The 17,227-nt window shown below is 47.1% G+C and overlaps 2 long non-coding RNA genes across 2 annotated transcripts; one reads left to right on the plus strand and one right to left on the minus strand.

The window, feature by feature from the left end:
• Positions 1–187: 187 nt before the first annotated feature.
• LOC109689814 (uncharacterized) lies at positions 188–1,272 on the plus strand. Its single transcript, XR_002212733.2, has 2 exons — positions 188–372; positions 567–1,272. It is a non-coding gene; the product is annotated as an uncharacterized lncRNA (long non-coding RNA).
• On the minus strand, positions 751–16,584 carry LOC141417578 (uncharacterized). The gene is made up of 4 exons (XR_012442240.1): positions 14,782–16,584; positions 14,261–14,323; positions 2,668–2,788; positions 751–2,567 (listed from the first exon to the last, which is right to left on the minus strand). It is a non-coding gene; the product is annotated as an uncharacterized lncRNA (long non-coding RNA).
• Between the last annotated feature and the right edge of the window lie 643 nt (positions 16,585–17,227).

A 17,227-nucleotide genomic window follows, 5' to 3' on the forward strand; every position in this document is an offset into this window, starting at 1 on the left:
CGCGGCGACGCGGGAGGACGCGGAAAGCGGGCGAGTGGCGCTCGCGCCCGGCAGGAAGCGGCGGCCCCGGCGGCGGGGTCAGGGAGCAAAGGGCGACCAATCGGCGCGGCGCGGGGGCGGGGCATGTGGGGGCGGGGCGCCGCTGCCATGGAGACGCCGCCCCGCCCCCCCGCGCGCGCCCGTGAGTGGCAGGTGGCTGCGGCGGAGGCGCGCACTCAGGCCCGGCCGGGCAAGGCTGGGCCTGTGCGCGCGCGGCTCCGCGCGTCCCGCCGGGTGGTCTCGGTCCCTGCGCGCGCACACCTGGACCGGCCGGCTCCGTCGGCTGGCAGCCATGTCTCGTCCATCCTGCAGCAGAAGCCTCGGCGGCCCCAGGTGTGGATTTCATTTCTTTCTTTAGGCAGAGGTCGGGGGCTTGAGGCAGAAACTGAGAGGGTAATTTTCAAAGGAACGTGTTTCTGGGATGGCAGGGCCGTTGTTGTTTTAAGTAAACATGAAAATGAGGGAGGAGGGTGGCTAGTTACATTTTCAAATCTTTTCTTTTTCCTCGGTCGCTTTCTTGAAAACAGAATGAAGTCAGCTCACTCAGCATCTCTAAGGAGCCGGGAAACAGAGCTCTCTTGCAACAGCGTCCGTGTAACCTTGGCGATGCCCTTGAAACTTGCAAAGTTTCCTGGGTTCTGAGAAGGAGAGAAATGTTTTCTGGCACAAAAAAAAAACAAAAACAAAAACAGGTGTTTTTGAAGCTCCCCATCGGAGGATAATGGCGACTGCCTGGATGGGGATCTACCCCTACCCCAACAAACCCAACACTCTAACAAGGGAGAGGCTGGTGACCGAACCTCAAGCTACTCAACAGGCAAGAAGGACATCATTCCAACTGAACAACCTCCATGCTGCCAAGGACTGAGGGGAAACACAGGCGATGGCCCCTGAAAAAAGAAAGTCCAACCCTAAGAACTAAAAACTGAACACAGAACAAGTGTGGCAGCCTTGAACCTTGCTTCTTGGGAAAAAGTCAGATAAAGGGGTTTGGCAGCCTCATAGTGAAGGGAAAGAAGTTAGAAGGGAAAAGTTAAGATCCTGCAGAAATGAAAGAGAAAGCAGACAGCCCCTTTCCCAAACACCAGCATTATCTGTTAAAATCTGAACCTTGGGACACAGACAGAAGAGAAGACTCTCAACCTGGGAACCCAGCCCCAAATCCCTACTAACTGAAAAATATCAGTCGATGTAAAAAAGCTCCTGCAAAAATAAAAATCAACACATGTCTGAGGATGACTTTTAACATTTCACCTGATAAAAATTCCCCCATAAAAACCATGAAGCAGTAGAAAATTGAAATACCACATATCAAACTGAGCAAGGTGTCATATATTTACATATACACACACTACAAATAGGAATTCAAAAACTAAGACTGGACTAGACAAAAATTAGAAATACAATGATCCAGACTCAGAGGCTACTAGAGAGGAGGATGGTGGTTCAATGCCAGCCCGGGCAAAAAGGTAGGGAAGACAGTATTTCAAAGAACAAGCTGGGCATGGTGGGACACATCTGTAATACCAGCTACAAGAGAGGTGGAGGTAGGAGGCTCACAACCCAAGGCCAGCCTGAACAAAAACTTGAGACCCTATTCCAAAAAATAACTAGAGCAAAAAATGAGCTGGAGGAATGGCACAAGTAATAGAGCACTTGCCTACCAATCTCCAGGCTCTGTGTTCAAAACCTCAGTACCATCAAAAAAATGCAATGAGAGTTGACCGAAATCTGCCCCAGAAACAAAGATTAATTAATTCCAGGGTACCCAAAGGAGAATATATTCAATTGAAACTAAGCAAAAGGGAAGGGAAGCAAAGGAAAAGAAGAGGGAGGGAAGGGAGTTGAAAAAGCCAGGGAAGATGAACCAAAGTATACATAACTGAATCCCTAAAGCAGAAATACCAGCAATGAAACAATTAATATTAAAATTCTAATCCCTGCTGGTGCTGTAGTTCAGTGGTAAAGCGCTTAGGCACTGTGTGCAAGGCCCTGAGTTCAATTCCCAGCACCACAAGAAGAGGATTTCCACTTCAGTAAACATTAAAAAAAAAAAGCAGTAATTCTAGAAAATAATCCAGGAATAAGGGAAACTATAAATCTACACATCAAAAGTGAGTTCCATGTATTGTTGAAAGCGGTCTGGAATAATGAACTCCAAAGCATATCTCAGTAACCCCATTAGACTTCAAAGGCAAGAAAGATCAAACTACTTACAGAGATAAAAATTTAGGCAGGCAACAGACTTCTCAAGAGCAATGTAAAAAGTAAGGGAACAGCAGACCAGTATTTACAAGGAACTGAGGAGAGAAATTACCAGCAGGGGCTTTAAATCCAGCTTCCAAACATCAAGGCATACAAAAGGTGTAAACTAAGTGCAGAGATTCAGAGAGCACCATACACCTGGGCCTTTCCTCGGAATCTTGGGGACCACGCCTCCTCCATCCAAGAGACAGCAGAGGAAGTCCACAGAACAACTGATGGAGTACACTCTGTGTGTCAACGGGTGGGAGACAGTACGGCAGTTCCTGGTGAAATTAAAAGTACAAGTATCTTATGATCCAGTGATTGCAATGCTGGGTATATCAAAAAGAATTGAAATAGGACATCAAACAGATATTTGCACACCTGTGTTCATTTCAGCATCATTCACAATAGTCAAAGGATGAAAGCAATCCAAGTGTCCATCAACAGATCAGGGTTGAATAAACAAAGAGTGGCATATTCATACCATGAAATATTATTCACCCTTGAAAAAGAGAAATTTTGACAAATACTTCAACATGACTGACCCTGAAAAACCATATGTTAAGCAAACAAAACAAGCCAGACACAAAGGGACCAACACTCTGGTTCCCTTTACATGAGGTTCCTAGAGTAGTCAGAATCATAGAGATGGAAAGGAGAATGTAGTGTTCGGGGCTGGGAGAGGAAGGGATGGGGAGTTAGTGTTTAGTGAGGACAGAGTTTCTGTTTGGGAAGATGACAGAGTTCTGGAGATGGATGGTGATGGTAACAGAGCAATGAGAAGACCCATACACTTGAAAATGACTGAAATGGTATATTTTTGTTATGTGTATTTTACCACAATAAAAACACACAAATGACAAACCACAGGAAATTATAGATAAAGGAGTGATAACACTGATATAGAGAGAACTTTAACAACTGAGGGAGAACCCTATAAGATCATAAACAATTACAGTAAAGATCTAAAAGATCCCCATAGCATATGAAAAGACATTAAACTTCACTCCACTTCAATTAAAACTACCGAGATGGTAGTTATCCCCCAAGAAATCAGCAAAAAATCCGTAGCTCAACAGAATACTGTGGACCAAACTATAGACAAGAGCCAGGCAGACTTCTGTGCTCAGCAGGGCATGTTTTCCAGGATGTGTTAGGAAGGAAACACAAAGTGCCATGGGAGCACACATCGTGTGCTGCTTCTCATCTAAGAAAGAGGCAAAGTAAGAAAGCAAATATACCCTCTTGCTCTAGCAACATGCACACACGCATGCCAAACCAGAGAACAGTAAGGTTGGGGAGCAACTTGGGTGACAGGGAAAGCACTTGGGGTACGCACCCAGCCTAGAGAATAAGAGAACTGCAGAGAATTTCAAACTGTCATGGCTTCTTCCTGTAACTTAATGTTGGTAGCCATTAAACTACTTTTTGCATTGAGTGTGAGTGAACAAATCAGAAATATTTAGGGAACTAGGATTTTCGCTGGAAGGAGGCAGGCACGATGTGGACTGGAGAAAATCAGGGAAGGCTCCTGTGAACTAGAGGCAAAAGATGAGCCATTTCTGTCGCTTATGTACATGCGTGCAAACCGCAGTACACGTACATACATTCTCCACCTCTGTCCTCCGACAGTGCTCGGATCAGTGACACGCAGCAATGAACACACTTCCCACTCAGATCCTGGTTTCCAAACACCACTCCACGTTCCCCACTCTAAGAATGTTCCCCTGGAAAAATGGGTGATCCATAGCTAGGACCGAGAAGGTACTAGATGAGCCTGCAATATCTCTCTAATAGAAGGAAAGAATGAGAAAGAGAAAGAGGTCAAGTGTGCACAGTATTTGAAAGACATGGGGGGAAGGGGAACTGGTGCTGTGGCTCAACAGGTAGAGCACCTGCCTTGCAAGCATGAAGTCCTGACAAACCCCAGTACTGCTAAAAGAAGGAAGGAAGGGAGGGAGAGAGGGAGAGAGAAGGGAGGAAGGGGAGACAGCTCAAAGAGCTCCCCTACCTCTGACTAAATTTAGAACACATGCCTCAAAATAAATACTGAATAAAAGGAATCTTCATGTCCATACTGATAAGGAATAGACAAGAAAAATAGGAAGAAGAGAGGAATCTTCTTTTCCGTGAATGTCAAGTGGTACAGGTAAAAGGGCAGGTGACAGGCAGGTGACTCACCATTCTGCAAAGAATCACAGTGAAGATTAGTCTGGAGAAACCTCGTCAGTAGACACCACTGTGGTGCTAGGTGGAGAGCTGGACCAGCAGAAGAGTGTATAAGGCCTTCAAACATCTTTCTAAGAATACTTACTAGTTTGTGAGGGTCACACGGATTTCTTGTGTCTTCAGACACTCAGAACAGAACATTATGGTTTTAGGGTTCTGCCCAGGATGAATAAATATGGGAAAAAAATAAAATCCAGGAACATTCTGTAGAATAGCTGGTTTGTATTATTCAAGAGAGTCACCATTATGAAAGACAAAGGGTGAGGAACTGTCCGAGATTAATGGGCAAAAGACACACAGTAAGTAAATGCAACACAACTGCCATGGAGGAGTGGGAAGGGCCTGAATTGGTGTCAGAGGGTCAGCATCATGAAGGAGTGAGGAGGAGCCTGAGCAGGTGTCAGAGAGTCACTGCCATGGAGGAGGGAGGAAGCCCTGAGCAAGATAAAATTGGATGGTGGGCTGTAAATTAGGTAACAGTATGGTGCTGCTCTGGCTTGAATGTTTAGTCCCTCCTGAAGCTCATTTTGAAACCTTATGCACCATGAAGCAGAGTTGGGAGGTGTTAGGTCCTGAGGGCCCTGCCTTACAAGTGGATGAACACACCACAAGGGCTTGCGTGAGTGGGTCAGCTTTCTCCTCCACCCTCTGCCTTGGAGCGTAGCACGGCCCCTAACCCCTACCTCCTCAGGATGCAGCACCCAAGGTGCCAAGGAATGGGATCTTGGATTTCCAGCCTCCAAACTGTGAGGAATAAAGTTCTGTTCTTTACAAATTACCTGCCTGTGCTATTCTGTTATAGCAGCACAAACAGACAAGAAAGGATTATATTCTATAGTGACGTCCCATAAATAGAGCGTGAAATGTCCTGATTTTGCTGACTGCACTCTGATTACGTAGGAGAATGTTCTTGATCTTATGAAACACAGACTGAAGTGTCAACAGTTCAAGGGACATGATAGACCTAGTCTCTCAAAAGATTCAGAAGATTATCAGTGAATATGGCAAAATATTTTTTAAAATGGTGAGTCTGTGTAAAAGACATGAATTCTCTGCATTACTGTTTTATGATTTTCTTGTTCGTTTCAAATAGTCTTCTTTAAAAAGTCGTTTTACTTGACATGTGGGACACTCTGGATGTCAGCTTCATTTTGCAGCTCCAGAAGCTGAAATCACCCCACAACACCACACATACCAGGCCTCTGGACGGGTCTTGCATCCCCAGGCAGCTGGCACACACACCACCCTCCTTTCCGTTCCCTTGCCCTTGTTTACTTTCCGGACACGCCACACACCTCGGCCTCTCGTCCGTGGTTCTGTAATTTTCACAGGTAACGGGCCAGGCAGCTGGCTCCCACAGGCTTTGCCCCTTGCCCTTTCCTCAGTCCTGCTCCTGTGTGCACTGTGACTGTCATTTACTACTGTAAGGTTTTCGTGCCTGAAGCCCTGGGGCATTTTTTTCTTACTGTATAGCACAGTAGAAATGCTACATGTTTGCAGCAACACAAAAATATAGCTTCAATATTTCTGCCAGTTCACTGGTCACTTACCGTTACTTGAGATGTCAGGAGCCCTGTATAATTTAACGATACATTGTGTCTTTATACAACTGAGCCTTTTCAAAATCTGATTATCCAATTTTCCTTTCTCTAAAATATTTCAGTATCCAGGCAGGGGAGAAAAGTGACCACAAGGAATGCTTAAATAGGACCTAAATATTAAACCCTGAGACTGTATAATCAGAAGACCCCCCCCCCCACACACACTTTAATTAAAAGCACATTTACAGTGTTCTTTTTTAAAGAAGATATTAAAGAGCCCTGCCCAGGTTTGACTGCAATCCCAAGGCCCCCTTGGCCAGCTTTAATGGAGGGGACATGTTGACACCTTACAATGTGTAATGCTTAGCGACATATGCTCAAATTCCCTTCCCATGGGGATAGCATGGACCACCCCCTGCAATCTTCCCACAAATTTCCTGATGTGTACTGTGACTGGTTTAGGTTAAAGGCGTCAGTCTATCTGAACGTATAAACATTTGCAATGGCTCTAAGCGTGCCTGGCCCTGTGTGCAGTGCAGTTCTCATTTTACTAAATCTTCTCAACAATCAGTAAGCACTGCACTATTCCACTTCTGTAGCCCAGCAATGGCACTAAGCCACATGCTAACGCTGGCTCCACTCACAGGTGGGTAACGGCCATGCCGCCCGGCTAGACATCCTGGAGGAGATGAGTGAGGATGGACTAAACACAGTGCATGGGGCTAGGGGATGCTGAGGTCACTCTGCCTTTAGACCTGGGGGCTGGATGCACAGTTCTGCTGTGAGCATTTTCTACAGGCAAGTTATATGCTTCAGCAAAAAATAAAGGATGCAGAATCCCTGCTCCTTTTACTCCAACTCTCTGCAGAAGAGAGGCCGTCTTCTCACTCTGCTTCTAGAGAGGACGCCCTAACTCATCTCCAGAGCACATCACCAGTTACCTCCTGTCACCTGCCTGGCCCTTGGAGCCCAGCAGCCCATGGCTGGAACTGCTTGTCTGGAACACTCCTACTGTCAGGGTCTGCAGCCTCTGGGTGTGTGGAAGCAGCACTGCATCCCACATAGGGCCACTGTCAGGCCACTAAGGGTGATGGCCAGCCCCCTGGGCTGCTCATGCTTTAGAGAGTTGCTTCTGTGTCTTTGGTCTCTCTGCCTGGAGAGTCCTTGGGCCAGAGCTGTGGAGAGGGCTCCATCCAGAGCCACAGTCCCTTTTGTTCTGTATGGCATTTTCCCACTGAAACACCTGGGCCACAGGCCACATGGGCCATAGGCCACAGGCCTGGGATGAGAGAGCTGTACTAACCACGGAGAGGAATGCATCTGGCTGAGGTGTGGGGGCATCCTTATCATCATGAGGGTCATGCCCAGCATCCCTATAGCAGAAAGCAGGTTATGAAGAAAAGGCAAAGCTCGCTTATTTAATCAAAGCTTTACCTGACCTGGGAGCCTTCAGAAATGAAGCCAGGGAAAGTGGGCTGTTTCTATGCTTAGATTTGACAAAAAAAATGGACAGCAATCCCATGGACAGCACAAAGGGGCTTGACCTGTGGTACCAGGATGAGGGGACCATGCACGCTGTCTGCTTGGATTTCCCCTGGAGTCTCTGTGCAGTTTCCCTCCCTCCTGAGTATAAGCAGGACATCTTTGGGAATGAGGGTCTTAGGGCCTCCTCTGAGACAAAGCAGGTCATCACCAATTCCTACACAGAAAGGGGGGGGAGGAGACAGTAATATTTCCAGGTTTGAGTCAAGCTTTGCGGGGAGAGTAGTTCCAGTTTATAGGACCCACCCTGGGGATCAGGAATTCTAGCTTCTCTGGGTACAGTGGAGGAGACAGTGAAGAAGGGAAGAGAGGAGCAGGAGACAGAAGGACCGTGCTTCCTTCAGCTCAAAGGCCTCAACGTGTCAAGTGCCATACCTTGGGGTATCATGCTCTGAACCCCAACATGGGCTTTGAGGTGACTTGTGGCCCCTCCAAGTTCTCACTGTAATTCTCACCCCCTGGGGGGCATCTTTGCTATGAGCAGAGAGGTGGTCTTTGTTCTGCCTACCCTGGGTGTCCACCCTTCCTCCCAAGGCGCCCACCCAATGCGTTGTCAGTACAGTGTGCTGTCATCTCTGGTGGGGCCCAAGGCCTGGTCTTGGCCAGAGTAGCCCAGGAGCTGGTCTTGGAGTATAGTCCAACTCAGGAGTGCCAAAGATGTGATGCCCCGCCTTGCTCATGTCCACAGAGGTGAGGGCCTGCTGGTGATTTTCCCTGTGGACACTTGCATAGTAGCCCTTCTCCCCACATCCTGGAGTGGGAGTGGACCCTCCTGGCTACTGACCAATGCTACCCTACTTCAGTGAGGCCTCCACCTCCTCCTTGCTTTCAGGGTGCCACCTCCTAAGGGAGACTTCCTTCCAGGAAAACTGAGGCCACAATGGCAGCTCCTGGTGACCTCCCCTGGAGTCCCACAGGCAGAGTCTGGGCTTTTGGGCAAGCATCTCCCAGGCTCCAGTGGACTCCTGTGTGTTTTACAAAGTGCTTTCACAGACATGGCCACACTGAGTTCTGGGAGCAAGTGTCATTGCCTGTCTTAGGGACAAGGAGGCAGGGGACTGTCACAGCCCATCCATGCCATCAGTGAACCTACCCAGCGCAAGAGTAGACCCAGCCAGGTCTTCTCGCTCGGTCCACATCCCCCTCAGCTGCAGAGCCCCAAGACAGTCCCAGGCACACAGATGTCCCAAGGAAGCCTCTCATTGTTCTACTTCATGCCCCACTAACTTCCATAAGCAATTGGAGTCATCTCACAGAATACCACAAGCGCACACATGGAGGCATGGAGAAGACATGCAGGCAGACCGTGTAACTCACAGGGGATTTTCCACTTCCCCTCCCCCACCAGTTTTCTAATCCTGGAGAACTTTTTCAAAATGCAAGTTTCTGAGGTTCCATCCCAGAACTACTGAACGAGATGCCAAGAGTGCAGCCGAATTGTGCATAGTGTTCAATGAAGTAGACAAAGGAGAGTAGGAACAGAGATTGGGAGAAGAGAAGGGAAGAGAGAAGAGAGAGGAGGGGAGGGGAAGAGAGGGGAGGGGAGAAGATGAGAGGGGAGGGGAGGAGATGAGAGGGGAGGGGAGGAGATGAGAGGGGAGAGGAAGGAGAAAGAAGGGGAGGAGAGGAGAGGGCTAGGGAGAGCAGAGGGAAGGGGAGGGAACAGAGAAGGATGCAGAGAGGAAGGGAGAAGAGGAGGGAGGACAGAGGAGAACAAAATCATACATCACACAGTCGTGGGATTAGAACTCTCACTCTCTGTGGGACCCATGCATCTTTCAGGGTCCTAAAGCAGCACCCACCCCCCATCTTGCTTGAGGACAAACATGGTCTGTTCTGGAAACAGCCCACCTTTGGGGCTCAAGTAACCTTTTGTCACCCCAGAACCAGAGAAAGCACATACCTTATGTGAACTGTGGGTTTAGGTTTCACCCCTAAATCCTAATGGATTTATAGGAACCAGATCTGGAACTCAACTTAGGCAAGAAAAGTTATTGTCTGATCAAAAGCAAACTTCTCCAACTGGGTAATAAATGAAAGGACGTTAGGCTAAATTTTGAAAATTCTTCAGCTGGGATAATGTGATTGTGTTTAGGTGGAAGACGTCCTCACTCCAGGGCGCTGTGTGCTGGGGCATTCTTGGGGAGATATCTTAATGCCTGCATCTTGCTGTCAAATGGATGAGCAAAAACAAGTACTTGTGTTCATGGAGAGAATGATGCTGCCCAGACATAGAGGCAGAAAGAGATAAAGCAAATGGGAAACCAATTACTTGTGAGTCTGGTGGGCAGCATAAAAATAATATTATTATTGCTGTTATTATTATTTTGACTTTTGAGTCTACCTTAACCATTTCAAAATGAAAAGCTGGGAGAAAAAGAAAAACAAGGGACAAGAGAAGGAAAACTGGTGAATACTTGCAGTGAAAATAATCACAATTTTTATTGAAAAAAAAAAAATCCCAGACATTGCAACCAGACAGAAACATCCGGCATGCTTGGCTGTCTGTCAAACAATCAATTATTCAACAGGTGTTTATTACAGGTCTGTCCTGGACTGAGACCGTCTACAAATAGTGAAAAGGAAGCAGGAACGTACACTAGGGGTTCCAGTCCTTGAAATGCTGAAGATCAAATTATTCAGCTCTATGAAAATGTTTTTGCTCTGGATATCACTCCTTGGAAGGGTCCAAAAAAGCATCAGTTATACTTCTGTTAGCAAATAATACCCTTCCCACACAACCAGGGAGGGAAAGCAATCCAGGGTGTTACAGGATGCCAAAAAAGAGAGGTTTTATGAAGAGGAGTCTTTAGACCAGAACCCAAACAGAGTTTGAAACACTGTTGTCCAGAAGTGCTGAGCAGGGGAGGGAAAGCCAGGTAGGGTTGGTGTCAAGGGAAAATGGAGAAAAGGTTTGTCCCCTACGGGGGAGAGAGATGGGGAGTGCCCTGGAGAGAAGGGGTAGAAAGGGGCCTAGTGAGGAAGGGCTAGAGAAAGAGCCTCGCCACAGCTCATCCTAGGACCCAGCAGTTGGTGAACTGCCTCCTCCCAAGCATGTTGACCCACTTGTGCCATCAGTTTAACAGGCCTACTAGTAATGTCAGGGGGCATGTTTGCTTAAGAAGCCACGGAAAGGGGACAATCCCTGAGCACTTCATTGAACAGCTGGGGATGAAAGTCTCCAAGTGTAACCTCCATTAGGGTAAAAGTCACCTACTCCACGAATGGTTATTGAATGTATGCCTTACCATGCGCTGTTCTGGATCACTAGAATGCATCATTGCAGAAGGCAGAAAGCCATCTCTGCCTTCCAGCAGTGTGTACAACACACAGAGTGCAATTCATCAGTGAAAACAAAGGACAGTCTCCCAGATCCCATCCCTTGAGTTGGAGCTATGCACAATAGCACTGCCAGGGCCAACAATGGAGAATGAGGAGGCTCAGGTGTCAGGTCAGACCCCAAGACAACAGATTCCCCATAACATGACCCTGTGGACTTCAGAATTCAGAGTTTGGAGACAAACAACCTACCCGTTGGAACACTGACATGCAGCTGCAAGCAGGAAGGCCTGTGTGGAATGATTTATGAAGATGTTTTGTTTTTAGTTTTTAGCATAGTTGACTTTGAATAAAAGAGGCTTGTTCATGGGGGAATTTCTAATCAAGGTGTCACTTTATCAACCTGTACTTCCTTTTGAGGGACTGGCCTCCTGGTGTGACAGCCAGGCACAAGCAGAAACAGACAGTAAGGCAATGCGTAAAGTGGTAAATGTTGGGGAGGGTCAATTAGGGGGTCAACAGAAATTGAAAATGCAGTGTAGTTGATGGACAGCAAGTTAGGTTACTCTTCAAATCTCTTCAGATTTCCAATGGAAAAAGGCTCCTGTCCCTAATCCTGCTGTGTTGATCTGGCTTTTAAGTCAGAGGCTGCCCTGGTTATTAAGAGAAGGGGCAGGAGTGTAGTTGGAGAGCCCTGCAGGGTCAAGGGCAGGGCTTGAGCTCTGTGGGAGGGCTGTGGGGTGCCCTTAGGTTGGGCTCATGCTGAGGGGGCCTGGCTGTCAGGCTAGGGTGGTTGGACTTGACCCAACAGGTACACAGGGTGGTGAATTTTTGAACACAGGAGAAATAGGATAAAAGATTAATAGATGGCTTCAGAACACGCTGAGGCCAACAGGATCATTTCCTGCCATGTTTGGCTGCAGGTTGGGTAGAGTGGGTCTGACCTGTGAGGGGTTCTTTAGAAGAACAAGGGAGGGTCACACAAGAACCAGTTATGAAGCAGCAACAGTAAGAGTGTCTACACAGGAAAGGAGGCTCGTGGGTAAAGATGCCTCTGTGGCCACAGACTTCAGGAAACAGGGGACATGGTGGGGTGGACTTTAATGATAAGTTCTATTTATGCATTCAGCCTTATGTCAGGCATTATTCTAGGACCTCGGGGTCCATTAGGGAACCAAAAAGACCTAAGCTCTGTCCTCTGGAATGATATCCCAGGGCAGGAAAGGACAGACAATAAATAAGCTTTAAGCATCATGAATAAGGCAGCAAACAAGACCAATCAATCAAACAAACAAACAGGCTTAGTTACAAGACTGGGAAAAAAGCATAAAAAACAGTAGCTCACGGTTAACCATGCAACGAGCAGGACTCGAAGGGTGGGAGAAGGAGGTGGCAGTGACAAAGAGGTGGGTGGTTGGGTAGGCCTCAGTGAGCAGGTATTTGAGCTCACCTGGAGGATGGTAAGGACATTAGCCAGGAGGGACCTAGGAGAAGAGCATCTGGGCAGGAGCAGAGCAGCTATGTCCCTCGGAGAGAGCTCTAGAGTTCCTGGGGCCTGTGACCTGAGTCCAGGGAGCCAGTGTACCCAGGCAAAACATCAGAGATGGGTCATAGGGTCACAGAGCACTGGAGAATGGAGGGCCCTGAGGACTCCAGCTCCCACCTGAGTGGAACCAGGGTCTTGGTGGGTTTGGACATGCCGACGCAGGCTCCACTGTGTGGAGCTGGACTGTAAGGGCCAGGCGAGGACCTTTTAGGAAGCACCTGGAGCCCCTGGCACAGGATCAGGTTTGGGCCTGCAGGGCAGAATGCCAGCGTCTGGGTGTCTGGGGGGTGGACTCGACAGGATTTCCTGACAATGGGAGAGGCTCTGGAGAAAGAAAGAGCTGGGTTGGTCCTAGGAGTTTTCCTTGAGTGAGGGGAAGTTGAGCTCTCATCTCCCAGTTCTGGAGGTTTCAGTCCCAGCTGGAGGTGCAGGCAGGTCTGGCTCCTCCATGCCATATAGACTGTCTCTTCCCTGTGTCCTGTATGGCTGTCCCTCTGTCTGCCTGCATATCCCTGTGGGTTTTTTGTTTTGTTTTGTTTTGAGGTACTGGGGTTTGAACTCAGGGCTTCACTTGAGCCACACCTCCAGTCCTTTTGCTTTTAGTGTTTTCTGTTTGTTGTTTTTGTTTGTTTTGAGACTGGATCTTGAGTTTTTGTCCTGGCCAGCCTCATAACCCTCCTACCAGGCAGACCTCAGTAGCTAGGATTACATGCATATACCACCATGCCTGGCTCTCCTTGGTGTGTTTTCCCTAAGGACACCAGTCCTATTGGATTGGGGCTCACCCTAACAACCTGGTCTTAGCTTAGTCACCTCTGCAAGGGCCCTGTCTTCCAATACAGCCAAGACTGAGGTCCTAGGTCCTTTAATATAAGCTCATAATATATAGCAATTAGATCAGCCTCTCAGAGACTCCCACTTCCCGCCCTTCTTCGTGCTCCTCTTAAACATCTGACTTTCTCTACAGCAGGGCTGAGGGCTGAGTGCAAACCCTCCGGGTGCAGCCCTTGTGGTCCCCATCCTACTGTAGCAGGGAGGAGGATCAGAAGAAAACAGTCTAGGCCTGAGTCCTGAGAAGGTATCAGGGAGGTAGGGATGGCATAGCAGAGAGATAAAACCTAAGAAATCTGAACATGAGGAAGGTCACGTAGCACCAGGGAGGGGAAAGTCACATAGCACTAGGGTAAAGTAGCCAATAAAATTAAATATAACGTATATGGATTAGACCTTGCTTTTTGCTTCTGTAAGCTGCTTGCAAGGGTCTATAAGGTGAGACCCCTTTGTTCTCGGGGCTCAGCCTTTGGACATGAGTCTGCTGAGTCTGTGCTGGCACAATAAAATGTTGCTTCAATAGTCCCGTATCTCAGCTAGCAAATTCCTGCAACACTACCGCCTGACAAGTTTTAGGGACCATCCCTGAGGCTCAGCTATGAATACTTAGGAATGAAATTCTACTTGTCCACATGGCATTAAGTACCTTTTTCTCTCTACATGGTTCAGGCCTAGAATAGCAACATGACCAGGGGCCTATCCTAGGATCCTGCAGAGCCCTTGGAGTCTCTGGGGCCTCCTACAGGAAGGGGAGGTTTGGGGTGGGGAGAAGAAGTCAGAGCAGGAGCCTAAAGAGAGCCAGACCCAGCCCTGGATATGCTGGGAACTCAGGGACACCAGGAAAAGCAAAACCCAGGGCTGATGGCTCCAGGGAAGCCCAAGTGAACATTCTGCTGTCAACATGGTCTAGGCACTGGCTCTGTCCAGGCGATGGACAAGATGAGGCAGAACACAGGGAAACACATAAGCCCAAGAGACATTCCAGGGACTGAGAGAAATCACTTACCTTGGTCTTCATCCTGCATGTGCTCAGAATACACCAGGCAACTTCAGACCATGCGGCCTCTTCCTATGGGCAAATCATTACATGGTGCTGTCTAGCTGTGCTTAGCAAATGGTTCAGCCCCAACACAGAACCCATCTACTTTAGAGTGAAGTAAATCTGCCCAGACATGGGGAGTACTTAGAAACAGCCATACAATTTTAAACAATTGACTTTGGAGCTGGAGGAATGGTTTAAGTGGTAGGGTGCCTGCTTAGAAAGCACCAAGTCCTGATTTCAAACCCCTGTGCTGCCAAAATACATAAATAAATAAAAAAGATAATTGCCTTTGGTTTTGATGAATGAAATCTAACAAATGGGATAGGTCTTGCCACCTCTTTGCTTCTGTAACCCATCAAAGGGACAGATCTCTGGTCACATAGCAGGCGATCCATACCCTCTTGGAACCTGAGTTTATTCTTCTCTAAGATGGACCTCATGACACCTGCCCTGCCTATCTTTCAGGTTGCATAAGTGAGGCTTACCTGACCAAGTACATGTGCAAGGACTTTGCAAAGAGCAGGACTGGTCCGTCCCTGGGGTCGGTGTGGGACCTTTTCCTGCAGCTGCAGCGGTCAGCCAGTCACATGGTGGTTGTGGTGAGCGAAGCAGGAAAGTTCTGTTGTCCTGTGGGCTGAGCTCTGTTAGAAATGCCGTTCCCAAACAGTGATCAGAGAAACACGCAGGAGTCTCTGGGTGAGGCTGTAGAAGGGTGCAGCCACAGATCATTGTCTGCTCGGCAGAACACACTGAACAGGGAGTCAGCTTAGTTTTTATCTCTTTGCCCCTCACCCTGATGGACGGGTTTGAGTTCACAATCTTTGGGATTGGTTACTTAGAAAATGGGGCACGTGGGGTAAAGGGGGCCTTGAAGCAGAGAGAGCAAGAAAATTCTTCTGGGTAATACTCATCTTTAAGCAAACAGTTTGAGATTAGGACATCTGGTGATAAACATTTCTTTATTTGACTGCAAGAACCTTGCAGAGTCAAGCAGTGTTTCACAAAGCATGGAGACGGCAGTTCGGGGAGGTTAGCTGGCTTCTACATGATGATAGATTTACATTAACCCCTTTGACAGAAAAAACCTTAGTTGATTCTCACAATTTCCCCCTTTTCTTTTATTTACAATTCGTTTCTTCAAACTTAGCTAGTATTAATTGACTTTTGGTTACACCTGACCATCTCCTTATCAGACTGGACATTTCTACAGGGCCTCTTAAGTCCATCCTGTCCTTGAGGCTTGTCACCTATATTTTATGACTACTGCTCATTATTTTGGTGAGACCCTTTTTTGTTTATTTTAGGAAAGATCGTTGTGCCTCAGCATCTGTGTGTAGAGCTGGTTTTCCCTAAATGTTTTGTTTTTAAGTATTCCTTTTTGTCTCCTTTATCTAAAACAAAGTTACTTTTGTCATTTGTCCCTTTACATTTACATCCCCAGGGACATTTTTGTCATTTTATTTTCCCTTAACACTTGTCTCCTTATAATCCCCCTTCTCCAGAGGTAACCCTGACTTCTGCAGGAAAAGGGGTATCAACTTGAGGGGTCCCCAGATAGTCAGAGTCTCTTCCAAGATGTCGAAGGGGGTCTGTCAAGGGGTCCATGGTACCAGGAGGTCTCCCGGTTGTGTGACTTTGTCTTCATCAACATCTGGAGCTTGATTGTCTCCAACCTTGAAGAAACAAACTTGACAAGCAGATTGAGAGACCAGGGCCCAAGGAGGGGGACGAACCAGGTTAGAGATGGTAGTCAAGATTTAATTTTTTTTTGTGGTATCTATACACAATGGAATTCTATGCAGCCATGAAGAAGAACGAAATGTTATCATTCGCTGGTAAATGGATGGAATTGGAGAACATCATTCTGAGTGAGGTTAGCCTGGCCCAAAAGACCAAAAATCGTATGTTCTCCCTCATATGTGGACATTAGATCAAGGGCAAACACAACAAGGGGATTGGACTTTGAGCACATGATAAAAGCGAGAGCACACAAGGGAGGGGTGAGGATAGGTAAGGCACCTAAAAAATTAGCTAGCATTTGTTACCCTCAACGCAGAGAAACTAAAGCAGATACCTTAAAAGCAACTGAGGCCAATAGGAGAAGGGGACCAGGAACTAGAGAAAAGGTGAGATCAAAAAAGAATTAACCTAGAAGGTAACACCCACGCACAGGAAATCAATGTGAGTCAACTCCCTGTATAGCTATCCTTATCTCAACCACAAAAACCCTTGTTCCTTCCTATTATGGCTTATGCTCTCTCTACAACAAAATTAGAGATAAGGGCAAAATAGTTTCTGCTGGGTATTGAGGGGGGGGAGAGGGAGGGGGCGGAGTGGGTGGTAAGGGAGGGGGTGGGGGCAGGGGGGAGAAATGACCCAAGCCTTGTATGCACATATGAATAATAAAAGAAAAATGAAAAAAAAAAGATTTAATTTTTTTTTCTTATATTTGTGGAAGGAGGTGTTGGCTATCATACATTTATTTTTTAAATGTCCGAACCTGCGGTTTTTCTTGTCTGCAGAATTACCATGGCAACAATACATCATCAGTAGGATAAAACTAACCTGTCTCATGATGGTCTAAATGACCCACTGTTTAAAAAAAAAAATTAAAACCACTATCTTTAAGTATCAAAGAATATGTTTAGAGCCAGTAAAAATAGTCACTTTGTCTCTATTTAAGTAGAAGACCCTGTTTAAAAATATGGGTTTGTGTCTGGAAGGGTTTTAATGCTAGATAGCCACACATGCTTAGGAACCATTTCCTCAATCCTCTTGACCTTGGTTTTTTTGGGAGGTCTGGCACCAGTGACTCCATTTGAACTTTGATGGCATTCCCCCGCTGTCTCCAAACTGCTTGTCTCTGAGCAGTCTCCTCTGAAGATCTGTTTTCCATCCAAGTACTAACGAGGCCCGACCCTGCTTAGCTTC

The sequence above is a fragment of the Castor canadensis genome, chromosome 15 (assembly GCF_047511655.1).
Source record: "Castor canadensis chromosome 15, mCasCan1.hap1v2, whole genome shotgun sequence".
Taxonomy (NCBI): Eukaryota; Metazoa; Chordata; class Mammalia; order Rodentia; family Castoridae; genus Castor; species Castor canadensis.